The sequence below is a fragment of the Tuber melanosporum genome (genome assembly GCF_000151645.1).
Source record: "Tuber melanosporum whole genome shotgun sequence assembly, scaffold_250, strain Mel28".
Lineage (NCBI taxonomy): Eukaryota > Fungi > Ascomycota > Pezizomycetes > Pezizales > Tuberaceae > Tuber > Tuber melanosporum.
The window spans coordinates 1-11,708 of NW_003298920.1; positions in this window are offsets into that span (position 1 = coordinate 1).

The window sequence follows — 11,708 nt, forward strand, 5'->3', positions numbered from 1 at the left end:
TCATAACCACTTGTGGTCATCACATGCACCAGGGAATCTTTTTAGATGCTGCTCCGCAGTTGACCAGTTCCATAATAGGGACTGTCCTCGTAGAACATGATGTCCTGTGACATTATAAGTCTCTTCCTTCTCGGATCGTAAAGCTAGTATTATCTCCTAGTCAGAGTATACCCTACAATTATTAGGTATTCTGCTATTAGGCTCGACATCTTAATCCTTCTCCTCGCTGGATGAATCTGTGCATAGGCAGTGTATTCCTAGACTCGTAAGTACTGCACATCTAGTTTCTTTCCAAAACTAGAGCTCATATGGGGTAGTGTTCTTGCTGTACATCCCCTTCATGATAGACATGTTCGTCAAGTAGACTACGGTTGAGACTGCTTCAGCCCAGTATGTCTACCACATACCTGTGTGCTGCAGCACCATATTTACTCTTCCGACCAGAACCCGATTACCATTCTCCCATATGCTATCTTCCTTGGATGTATATGGTGTTGTCTAGTGAAATTCGATCCCGCAATGGCATGATTCTCTCTGAAACGCATGTCGAGTGTATTTGCCAATGCCGTCAGTCCTTACTGCCTTGATCACAATATCTCCGTTATGTTGGTGCAATCTCTCAATATACATCTTGTACGCCTTGAAATATCCAGCAACCTCACATTTCTTCTTCAGAATGTTGACCACGGTAAATTTCATATAATTATTGATTAGTAACATAAAGTCTGAACATACTCTGAACGACCTCTGGTTCATAGGTCTGTATAGGTCAGCGTGGATAGGTTCTAGTAGTGCCATCATCTGGTACACGGCTGGCTTCAATGAGATTTGTATCATCTTGCCCTTGAGGTATGCATCGTACCAGTTTGTGGTAGTTGATCTCAAGACTGGTAAACCCCATACCTGCATATCGCTGCTCATCTAGAAAAACCGCCTAGTCGTGTATGTGATCTAACCTATTATGGCATAGAACTGTAGACATCTGGTCTCGCATGATCAGTGTTGTACTTGTCCCCATCATGTTGTCATCTGTCAATAGGGTGTATGGAAGGTCGACCTTTCTCTTAATCGCAGTTAAGACTGCATTCTTGGAGATCTCGGCACTCTGCCTCCCAAACGATATGTCCATTCTCTTGTTCATCAGCTGACTGACCAAAATCAAGTATGTCAGTCCAGTCCATGGTATGTGGAGTATATCTGCCAGTAAATCCATCTTGGATCTGTTGTCAGGTGACCAAACTGGTACTTGAATTGTTTCTATCCCAGCTGCAGAGACCAGCGGTCCTGTCCCAATTCACATCTGATGTTTGTTCGTCATCAACCTGTTGCAGGTTCTGGGAATGAAGACTCCTCTGTGCTTCATCATATGATTTGTGCATCCTCAGTCAATTACCCTGTTATGCTTGTAGATTTCTGGTTCACTCATGAAAACTTTATCAATCATCTTCTTGTGTTGGGGGTCTTGAGTCACCAGCCTGGTCTGGTCTCTCATGATACCAGTTCTGCCAGACTGATTCATCCTCAATAGGGGTCTTCTCTGTGACTCCTCCAGTGCCAAGGTCCGACACTCGCGAACCTTATGTCCCAGCTCCCTGTAATGGTAATATGTCCTGGCAAACTTACCCCTCACAGACCATTGCCTCCCAATCTCTGTCCTCCAGCTCTGTGGACCAGGCAGCTTCTCCGGCCTATTCGTAGTCTTTATTGCAGAATTCCAATATAGTGCCTGACCTGGGTCAATCGCCCATTCGTAGTGCAACCCGGCCTCATATACTGTGAGTGTAGATCTCAGTTGCACATACCTTACCACAGACAAAGTCATGTTGGTATGTGGTGGTAATATGTTCTTTGTAATCATGATCTAGGTCTTCTACTCGGGTGTCTTTGCTTGCTCCTCAAAAATGTGAAAAATCAACTGCTCATTTGTTACCATCTGACTGCAGATTCCGAGCTTGTCGCTAAGCTTGCTGATCTAGTTGAGGTATATCAAGACTGTCTCTGACTCCTCTAGGCTGCATTTATACAGCTCCTTCCTCAGATAATTGGTGTCGTAGCCAACTAAAGTCTCATATGTCCTTGTGATATTGTTCCACATGCTGGTGCAAATTATGAAGACCAAGCCGTTGTATGTAACAGCAATCGTGTCTGTCATTCCTAACTGGAGAGTTGCGATCTCTTTCTTGATCCTTCTCCATTTTACCTAGTATTATTCTAGCACCTTCAGGTAGCCTACTTCCTCTGTGGTCTCTAGTTTCTTCACAATCTCTTCCTCATCTATTGTCAGATCCCAGAGTCCCTCCTCTTGGACGAGAACTGTCATCGGTATGTTACAGATGCGATGATTGATTCAATCCTCCTTTTTAGCTTTGCAAAACTCAGTACCACAGATAGCATACCATCATGTTCGCTCATCTTGTACCAGGTAATATTGGTCTGCATGGTATCAAGGCTTTCAAAAAACCTCTCCTTATGGTAGAGAAAAGCTGCTGTTCTGGTTCAGCTTAATGGAAGGCTGGGCTAAGAACCTGATGGCAACACTCTCAAGATGCAATAGATCAATTGTATATAGGACAATGACTATACATGTAGCCGGTGTGGAATCATCGATACAATGAACAAAGCATCAATGTGTGGTAGAAAGTGAACCTGTGATATGAATGCTAAGTGACAACAATGACGACAACTATCCGTGCTAGCTACTGGAAAGCTCTCAGCTTTATGTACATGTAGCTAGAACACTCAATCGGCCAAAATAGGGAAATCCACAACATGTCAAAAGCCAGTAACTAGTGCACATGATGTCCAGTGCACGCATCCAAACCAGTCACGCGCAACATTGTGACCTTGGATCTTAAGTGCCTTAATTGCCCGCAGCACTCTAATCGCCCACTGCATCATAGTTGCTCAACTTCGTACAGTGTGCAACCGACCTACGGCACCATAGTCCAATCTATATACTATGTCCTGGGATTCCATTTCTCAGAAAGGAGTGGTACTAGTCCCTGCTGAGCAGGACATGGTACAAAAACATGTATTGAATCGGTCTCCTTGCAACTAACCTCAAGGCTACTTCCTCCAACAAGTGGAAGTCTTGAGGGAGTCATTGAGCCATAGGGTTGGTGAGTTAGGAGGAGCATCTCTGGTGTGGGGTAGCTTTTTTTCTCTTACATAGCAGAATGAGGGGTGTAGGGGTAAGAGAGGCCACAGAGGCAAACATTGTAGTTGGTATTGAAGTGACGCAGTTGGTAGCCTACTGGAGTACCCTGTTCCAGTATATAGAGAGCTTGTCAAGTAGGGTAAGGGTGGGAGTAAAGAGGTCAGCCCTATAGGTAAGAATTAGGAGGAGCAAGCTGGAGGGAATCTGGTATACCAAGTACAGGGGGATGCTGATAATGAGGGGTGACAGGCTTTTAACTGTGCTGAATGCCCCTTGGATTAACACTAATCACTTGAGGAAGTGAGCAGTCATCTCCAGTATAGGGATGAACCAGTAGTCAGGCCATCTCCGGACATTGGAGAGAGGAAGAAGGCTGCTCTCAGGGACTCTATGAATCCTACAGACAGGGTCTTCATCTTTAGGTATACACTAGTGGATTAGTTGTGTCTTTGAAATGAAGAGAGCAACTCCAACCTTGGCTGCCTTGTTTGAAAGCAAAGTAAAAACAGCGTAAAAAACCTATACATTCTCCTAATATGAACAAGTAGAGAGAGTAATGGAAAAATCATTAATGTAAGAAATAATAACCTCTTAGAGAATGGAAATATACATATCAGATATATAAATCGAAAGTAATAATGGAGAAACAAGAAAGTCCTGAGAGGTACCCACAGAAACATATGAAATATCATAGATGTACCTTAAAAATGTAAGTGATACTGATGATTGGTAAGAAATGATACAACCCAGTGTGCTAGGTAGGTGGGAATGCGATTTGTCTGTACTTTGTAGGAAAGTATGAAGGGGGAAAGATTGCCAAAACCACCCTTGATGTCCAAGAGGAGGGAGAAAACCCCTGATAGTGGGGCTTGTCTCATTCTGATCTCTTGAACTTGAGCAGTTGGGGTATTGAAGGTCCAGCGCATAGCCAAGGAGTAGCAATAATGTCAATAGATAGGTTCAATTGACCTGGCTATGAGTGTCAACTGAGAGGCCATGATCCTTCACAGAAATTAGAAATTGCCTTGAGCAACCTCTAAGTGGGCTACGAAATCTCTTGCTATACACCTTTTGGATGATATCCTTGATTGTAGAATATAGTTAGTTGTTGTGCAAGAAGCTGTCATGAATGTGGCTTGGCATGGAAAAGGTTTTCACATGACCAATAATTATGAGTCATAGTTATGTTATTGTTTTGCACATATGATACATTTGGGTTAAATGATGTTATAGTTTGATAGGTTTTGCACAGGACTCGAATATGAGTCATGGGATGTGCGCCAGACAAGTATGCCTTGCTGGTATGACTTGCGTAAATGATTTATATTTAGCATATGACCTCGTCGTGAGGTCATGGGTTTTGAGCATGTGACCACTTTGGTCAAATGACTAGTTTGTTATGATTTGGGTTTGCAAATGTGACCACTTTTGGTCACACAACTAGGTGTAGGAAGGACACCATATAAGTAGGCTGGTATGGCTGAGGAGGATAGGTTCTTCATGCTTTGTTCTAAGTACTTTTCCTCGTCTTTGCCATCGCTTCGCCCCGCGTATTTCTTTCGCACCCACAATGGGCCTTGTTGCCTTGGATTCTGGGAGAGATATCTTAGTTCGCTCAGTAGTTCCTGGGATTCTTGGTGCTGAGGTCAGTTGGCTTTGCATGGCGGATTACTGGTTTGTTTCTCATTTCGTTGCCTGATAGTTTCTTACAATTCTGTCACTTCGAGCACTTCAGCACTGTCGCTTAAGAGCCGCTTTCTGTAAAATGTCTGCGGCTTTCGGTCTATCCAATACTTGCAGGTTTCGCATTCCAGTGGAGGTGATAGAACATTACGTTTGGGGGAATTTCTCACGTTGTTCTTTGGGCTAGCTCATGGTTGTTGGGTTTTAATGGAGTCCATAGTTCTCATGATACAAAATGCCCTTGGCTTAGATTGATGACCTTCCCAAGTTTAACTCATCATACCGGCTACATCATTCCTCAGGTGTCAGGGCATTGCCTGCCCAGCCCCTCTGCGTTATGTTATGTTTCTATAGTCGGAATCTTACGATGTTGCTAATTGCTGTTCCCTTGGAAGTTTTGTTCTTGTGGCATTTGTGGTGGTTCAGTCAGGTGTCTCCTCCTCGCCTCAGTGGGGATGGCTTTGATCCTCAAAAATCTTACCCCTTGGTGTGGTGTTTATCCCCACCTGAGGTGGTGTGGCATGATTAGCTGCCTAACACTCGTGTTGTCTGTGCGTCTGGGTGGTTTAGTGGTGGATTGTGGTTGGCCACTTCACCCATTGCAAGTAGGGCCTACCATCTCTTTGTCTGCTTCTGGTTGCTCGCCCTCCCCCTTCCTGTCGCGTCTGTTGGGTCTGCCTCTTGCCCGTCGTTCAGTCTGTGCCTGTTACCTGACATGTGGGGCTGGCTTTGGCTAGTTCTGCCTACTCTTTCCCGATTTAGTTGGACTTTGGTTCAGCTGGGTTGGATGGCGGGGCTGGTGCTGGTACCTTCGGGTGTTGGTGCTGCCTTCTTTGTGGCTCCCGGCTGTGGCTGGTGGGCACCTCTTGCCCGCAAGATGCTGGGGGTTGGGGCTCTGTTCGTGTGGCCAAGACCAGTAGCTGCCTGATAGGGCTCAGGGTAGGCTGTCCTGTGGCTAACGGATGGTTGATCTGTCTGAGGGGATGGGAGGCCGGATGAGCTCTGTGGCATCTGGTTTGTGGGGCTTGGGGGGGCTGATTGCGGGGGGAGAGGCACCTGCAATCACTGGTCAGGCCTGCAGCAGGTTGGGCGAGGTCTAATTAAGTGTTTCCGGTCTGGCTAGGGCTGTTGAACGAAGCTGCTGAGTGCTGCAAAGCTCATTGACGTACCAGCGGGTTGATGGCCACCTGTGCGGATAGTGGATTGCAACCACCTGGTTGCACTTGTTTGGGTCTTGCGTGCTGGGCTTTGTGGGGTTTGTTTGGTTTCTTTGGTTTGGCTATGGGTTTGGCAGGAGGAGGCATGGCACCACAGGTGGGAGATAGGCCCCACTGACCTTTCTTGGTCTGTTACTACCTCTGGGAATTTCCTATGTTTTTGTTGTTTTAGTTGGGGGATGGGCAGCCGGTACAGTTCCTCCTCACATGTACGCTCTTCAGAAGCAACAGGCAAAGTAGGTTCATAGGGTCGACGGCCTGACATGCGGGTGCAACAGCTTGACATGTTGGTTGCCTCCCCTTTGCCATTGTGTCGCCTGTAGGTTTAGTTTGCGTGTTTGTTGGTTTTCTGCTCTGGTGGACATGTTGCAGGACGGTTTTTAGACTGGGTGGTAGTGATTTTATGTTTGTTGGACAAGGAACCTGATCGGGTTGGTCTTTTGCTTGGCTTCAGCTGCACTTAGTGCTGGTTGGCTTCATAGCAGAGGGGCAATGGAGTTGGACCAGGGTGGGCGCCGGGTTGTTTGATGGCCTTGTAATTAGTTCTCGTGCCGGCATGACTCTGGGATAACAGGGGAGGTGCCGTACAATTAATTAGCTTAGGATTAGTGGTATACCAGTTAGCAGTATCCCTGGGCCAGCTGGGGCTCGTCATATGCCAATGTTGGTGGTACGAATTTAAAATAAAAAAAAAAACCCAATCCCTTTACTAAAATAAAGATTGAATTCTAAGTACTTTTCCTACTTCTTACACTCCGTGTCGGAAGTGAGTATAACTAATACATTGCCTTGTTATACTCGCAATAAATACTTCATTTGTTGTTACTTGTTTGTGTTTTTCATTTCAGGTGGTCGGTTAGAAGTAGTTTTTCTCGCTTAAAAAGGCTCTGCTGTGTGAGATATCCATGGCCGGGTCGCGGTAATCACTGTGTGTAACAATCCCTCCTTGGACAGTTAGTTCTTGGCAACGGGGAACGATACTTCTCTGCCTCTTCTGTTTCTTTCCTTTGTCTTAGGATAGCACTAGGCCTCTGCCTACGTTACTGATAGTACAAGACCTTTGTCTTCTATTGGGAACGCCTATCATAAGCTTTCTCTAACTCTTCTTCATGAGGAACTTTCCTCGGCATAATGAAAGTCTTGCAAGAAAAATAAAGATCGTAACGGTGTTGTAGATTCGTTAAAGTTATAAGTAGGAAAAGTACTTAGAAGTCAATCTAATTTTATTTAAACTCGTACGGCCAACACTGGCATACAACGAGCCCCCGCCGGCACAGGGATACTGCTAACCGGTATACCACTAATCCTAAGCTAACTAAGTCTACGGTCCCGCACCTGCCATCCCTGTGTCATGCCCGCACGGAAACTAATTACAAGAACATTAAACAACCCAGCGCCCGCCCCGGTCCAAGTCCGTAGCTCCTCTGGTATGAAGCCAACCAGAACTAAGCCCGGTCGAAGCCGAGCAAAAGACCAACCCAACCAGGTTCCTCATCCAACAAATATAAAATCACTGCCGCTCAGTCTAAACGCTGTCCCGCAACACCTCCACCACAGTAGAAAACCAACAAAAAACAAACCAAAAATAAACTACAGGCGACACGATGGCAGAGAAAAGGTGACCAACATGTCTACCTCTCGCATCTGCATGCCGGGCTGTCGACCCTATGAACCCACTTTGCCAAGTGCCTCCAAGGAGCGTAATGGTGAGGAGGACCTGTACCTGCTGCCTGTCCCCCAAAACAAAAAAAAAAATCATAAACAAAAGAAAGAAAATACATAGAGGTGGTAACAGACCTAAACGGCCAGCGGGGCCTATCTCCCACCCATGGTGCCTTGCTCCCGCCCGCCATGCCCATTTCCAAACAAAAGAAACCAAACAAACCCCACAAAAACCCAGCACGCAAGACCCAACCAAGTCCAACCAGGTGGTCGCAACCCACTATCCGCACAGGTGGCCATCAACCATCCGCATCATCGAGGAGCCTTACGGCACTAGGCAGGTTCACCCAATAGCCCCATCAGGCCGGGAACACTTAATTAGAAATCGCCCAACCTGACGCTTGCCCGACCGGTGCTCGCAGGTGCCTCTCCTCCACCAATCAGCCCCCCCCAAGCCCCACACGCCCGGCGCCACGGAGCCCATCCAGCCCCCTCAGCCCCTCAGGCAGATCAACCACCCGACAGCCACAGGACAGCTATACCTAACTCCATTAGTCAGCCACTAGTCTTAGCCATGCCAACAGAGCCACAACCCCCGACTCCATATAGCCAACGGGAGCCCACCAGCCAAAACCGGGAGCCACAAAGGAGGCAGCACCGATACCCGAAGGCACTAGCACCAGCCACACCATCCAACCCAATCTATCCGAAGTCCAACCGGGCCAGGAAAATGTCAGGCAGAGCCAGCCGAAGCCAGCCCCACTGATCCGGCAAAGGCCAGACTAAACCATCGCGCAAAAGGCACTCCCAACCGACGCAACAGCAAGGGAGGGGCAACGGAAACAGTAGCAGTCAAATGGAAGGTATGCACCACTTGCAATGGGTGAAACGGCCAACCACAGACCACAACCGAACTAACCCAACACACAGACAACGCGCGTGTCTGGCAGCCAATCATCCCACACCACCCCAGGCGGCAACAATGACCACTCCAGGGGGCAAGAGTTTTCAGGGTCAAAGCCATCCCCACAGATGCGAGGAGGAGACGCCTGACTGAACCACCGTAAATGCCGCAAGGACAACAAACTCCAAGGGAACGGTGATAAACAACATCGTAGGATTCCAACCATAGAAATGTAACGTAACAAGGAGGAACTGGGCAGGTACTGCCCTGCTACCTGAGGAATGATGCAGCCGGTACGATGAGTCGATTCTCGGGAAAGTCATCAGTCTAACTCAAGGGTGTTTTGTATCGTGACAACTAAGGACTCCGTTAAAACCCAACAAAAGACATGAGCTGGCCCAAAGAACGACACTGGTGATCCCCCCAAACACAATGTTTAATTCCCCCAATCGAATGCGAAACCAGGGAGTAGACGATAGACAGGAAGCCATAGGCATTTTACCAAAAGGGCCTCGTATGCGACCGTGATGAAGTGCTCGAAGTGACAGCATCGTGAGAAACCATCAAGCGACGAAACGAGAAGCAAACAAGTAGTCCGCCACGCAACACCTAATAGACCTCAACACCAAAGACTCCAGGAACTACTGAGCGAACTCAGATATCTCCCCTGGAATCCAAGGCATCAAGGCCCATCATGATGGCGAAAGAAACGCTCGAGGCGAAGCGACGGCAAGGACAAGGAAAAGTACTTAGAACAAACCATGAAGAGCCTATGCTCCTTGGCCGCATTGGCCTCCTTATATAGTATTCTTCCCGCCCATAGTCATGTGACCCAAAGTGGTCACATGTGCGAAACCAAATCATAACAAACTAGTCATGTGACCAAAGTGGTCACATGCTCAAAATCCATGACCTCGTGGTGAGGTCATGGGCAAAAACACATACATCAATCATAATGCAATAAACAAGTCAGATGACTTGACTGAGTCATATGCATGAAACCCATGACCTCATAACATGGTCATGTGCGAAAAATAAATCATATGTGCAAGGCATACCTGCAAGGCACACTCGCAAGGCACACTTACCACGCACATATCCCATGACTCATATTTGAGCCATGTGCGAAAGCATCACACATCCCACATACAAGAAATCATATGACTCGAATGAGTCATATGTGTGAAACAATAATGTACCTGTGACTCATAATCCTGTGTCATGTGAAAACCGTTTTCATACCAAGCCACGCTTGTGATACTGAGTATAGTTTGAGCGAGGATGGAGTCTTCGACAGTCTCCTCTTCCACGAATTCTCCCCCACCTTCAAGGATGTCGTCCCCTCTTCGGTTCGCCTCCAACCCCTCCTCCTCACTTGACACAGCCTGTGAGGCCTTGTCACTTACACCTGCTACTGAGGCTGACCATGGCCTTATTCCTACAACTACACGGTCATATATTGCACATAAAGGGAACTTTAGTATCCTACTGTTTCACCCCTGTCACTGGTGCCAGAATGCGGTGAACCCACAGTTTAATGATTTAGTTCGGCAAACTGTTGCTGTTGCGACCGTTGCCACGATGAAAGAAGTGGAGGTTTTGGTCAAGGGTTTCCTAATAGGGATAGGCCATTCAGCCACATGTGGCTTAAACAAGGACACTGCCACAGGACTCTTCGTTCAGTTCAACTCCGATCATGGCTCGGAATATTCCTCAGCCACAGCAGTCTCCCTCCCTAAAGACTCTCAGGTTATCATCCCTGAATCTTCTGTGGCTCAGGCCAAGAACCCCTCCACTATGGCTATGGTTGAGGCGAGTTCATGGTCGATTACCCCTCCCCTCACTAGGGCCGTCCAAAGCAACATGCCCAGTTTCCGCAGCCAGGCCCCTGTATGTAATGCTGTCTCATCCACTTGCTCCTTTTTGGCCGGGATGTTGTCTGGAGAAAGGGCTCTTTACTAGACCCCAAACTTCAGATTAGATGACGCTGGGGATAAAGACTACAACGACGCTACCAATAGCATGCGATGCTTTAGGCGGTTGGCTTCCCCCACTAAACAATCTGCTGCTTCTGTTCTGGGACTTCAATTTTTAAGAGCCATCAATGTCAATGAATGACGGAAAAAATAGATCATTCCCGCCCTCCTAGGCGTGCCCCTTGATGTCCATCACGGACACCTGACCATTCTCCTCCATGCAGGACTCCCATTGACCATCGAGGCTACACCACCCTCCCAATCTCCACTGGTAACCGAAGACATCCTGCATACCTCTGAGGTGTTAGCTTGGGATACTCCCATGGATTTGGAAGAATGGTGCAACTCTGAAGCGACTGGACTGGGCGACAGCATCCATACCCCCCTTCCAGTAATGGTATTGTCACCACCCGCCTTTGATAAAGTATGGGAATTGCCTGAAGGACGGCTGTTAAGCTCCTGTGAAGCCTCACATAATGCCCAAACACCGTCAGGGGTCCAGCGGCCAGATACCCAGTCTGAGGAAGCCAATGCCACTGTGGCTCAGGTGGACTCAATCATGGCAGGAGTATGCAAGATGTTGGATGCAGGTAGGACTCCCTCTTCCGGACCTGCTTCAGGTAGTATAATTGGATCCATGTTGGAAGGGCTGGAGGACATCCGCTCTGGTAACACTCAGCCCCTCCTCTGCTCAGAGTCCAGGTCAATTGAGGACGACCCTGTACATGATGTCCGGATTTGGATGAACAATGGCGCCTTGTTGAGTAATGAAGGACCAGAGGACACGGTGAATTACTGGAGCCAGGTACACCTGCTGGAACAGGCGGTGAAGGCACTGACAGACCTTGTTGGCAAGCAAGGGGAAGAGATAGCAACCCAGCAAGGTAAGTTGTCCCCCCACTGCCGGTCCTCTTCAGTAGTATCCGGTAACACTCCATCTGCTTTGCTCAGGATAACACCACCCCGTAGCCCCTCTATGGGAAAGGAAACTGATGCAGCGGTTCCTACTGCTAAGGCCTCCTTCATGGAGGTAGCGAAATGGATGGCATATGTGCCCAAACCTCCCACCGCCCAAGAAAAGCAGGCACCTTCCACCCGCCCCACATCAG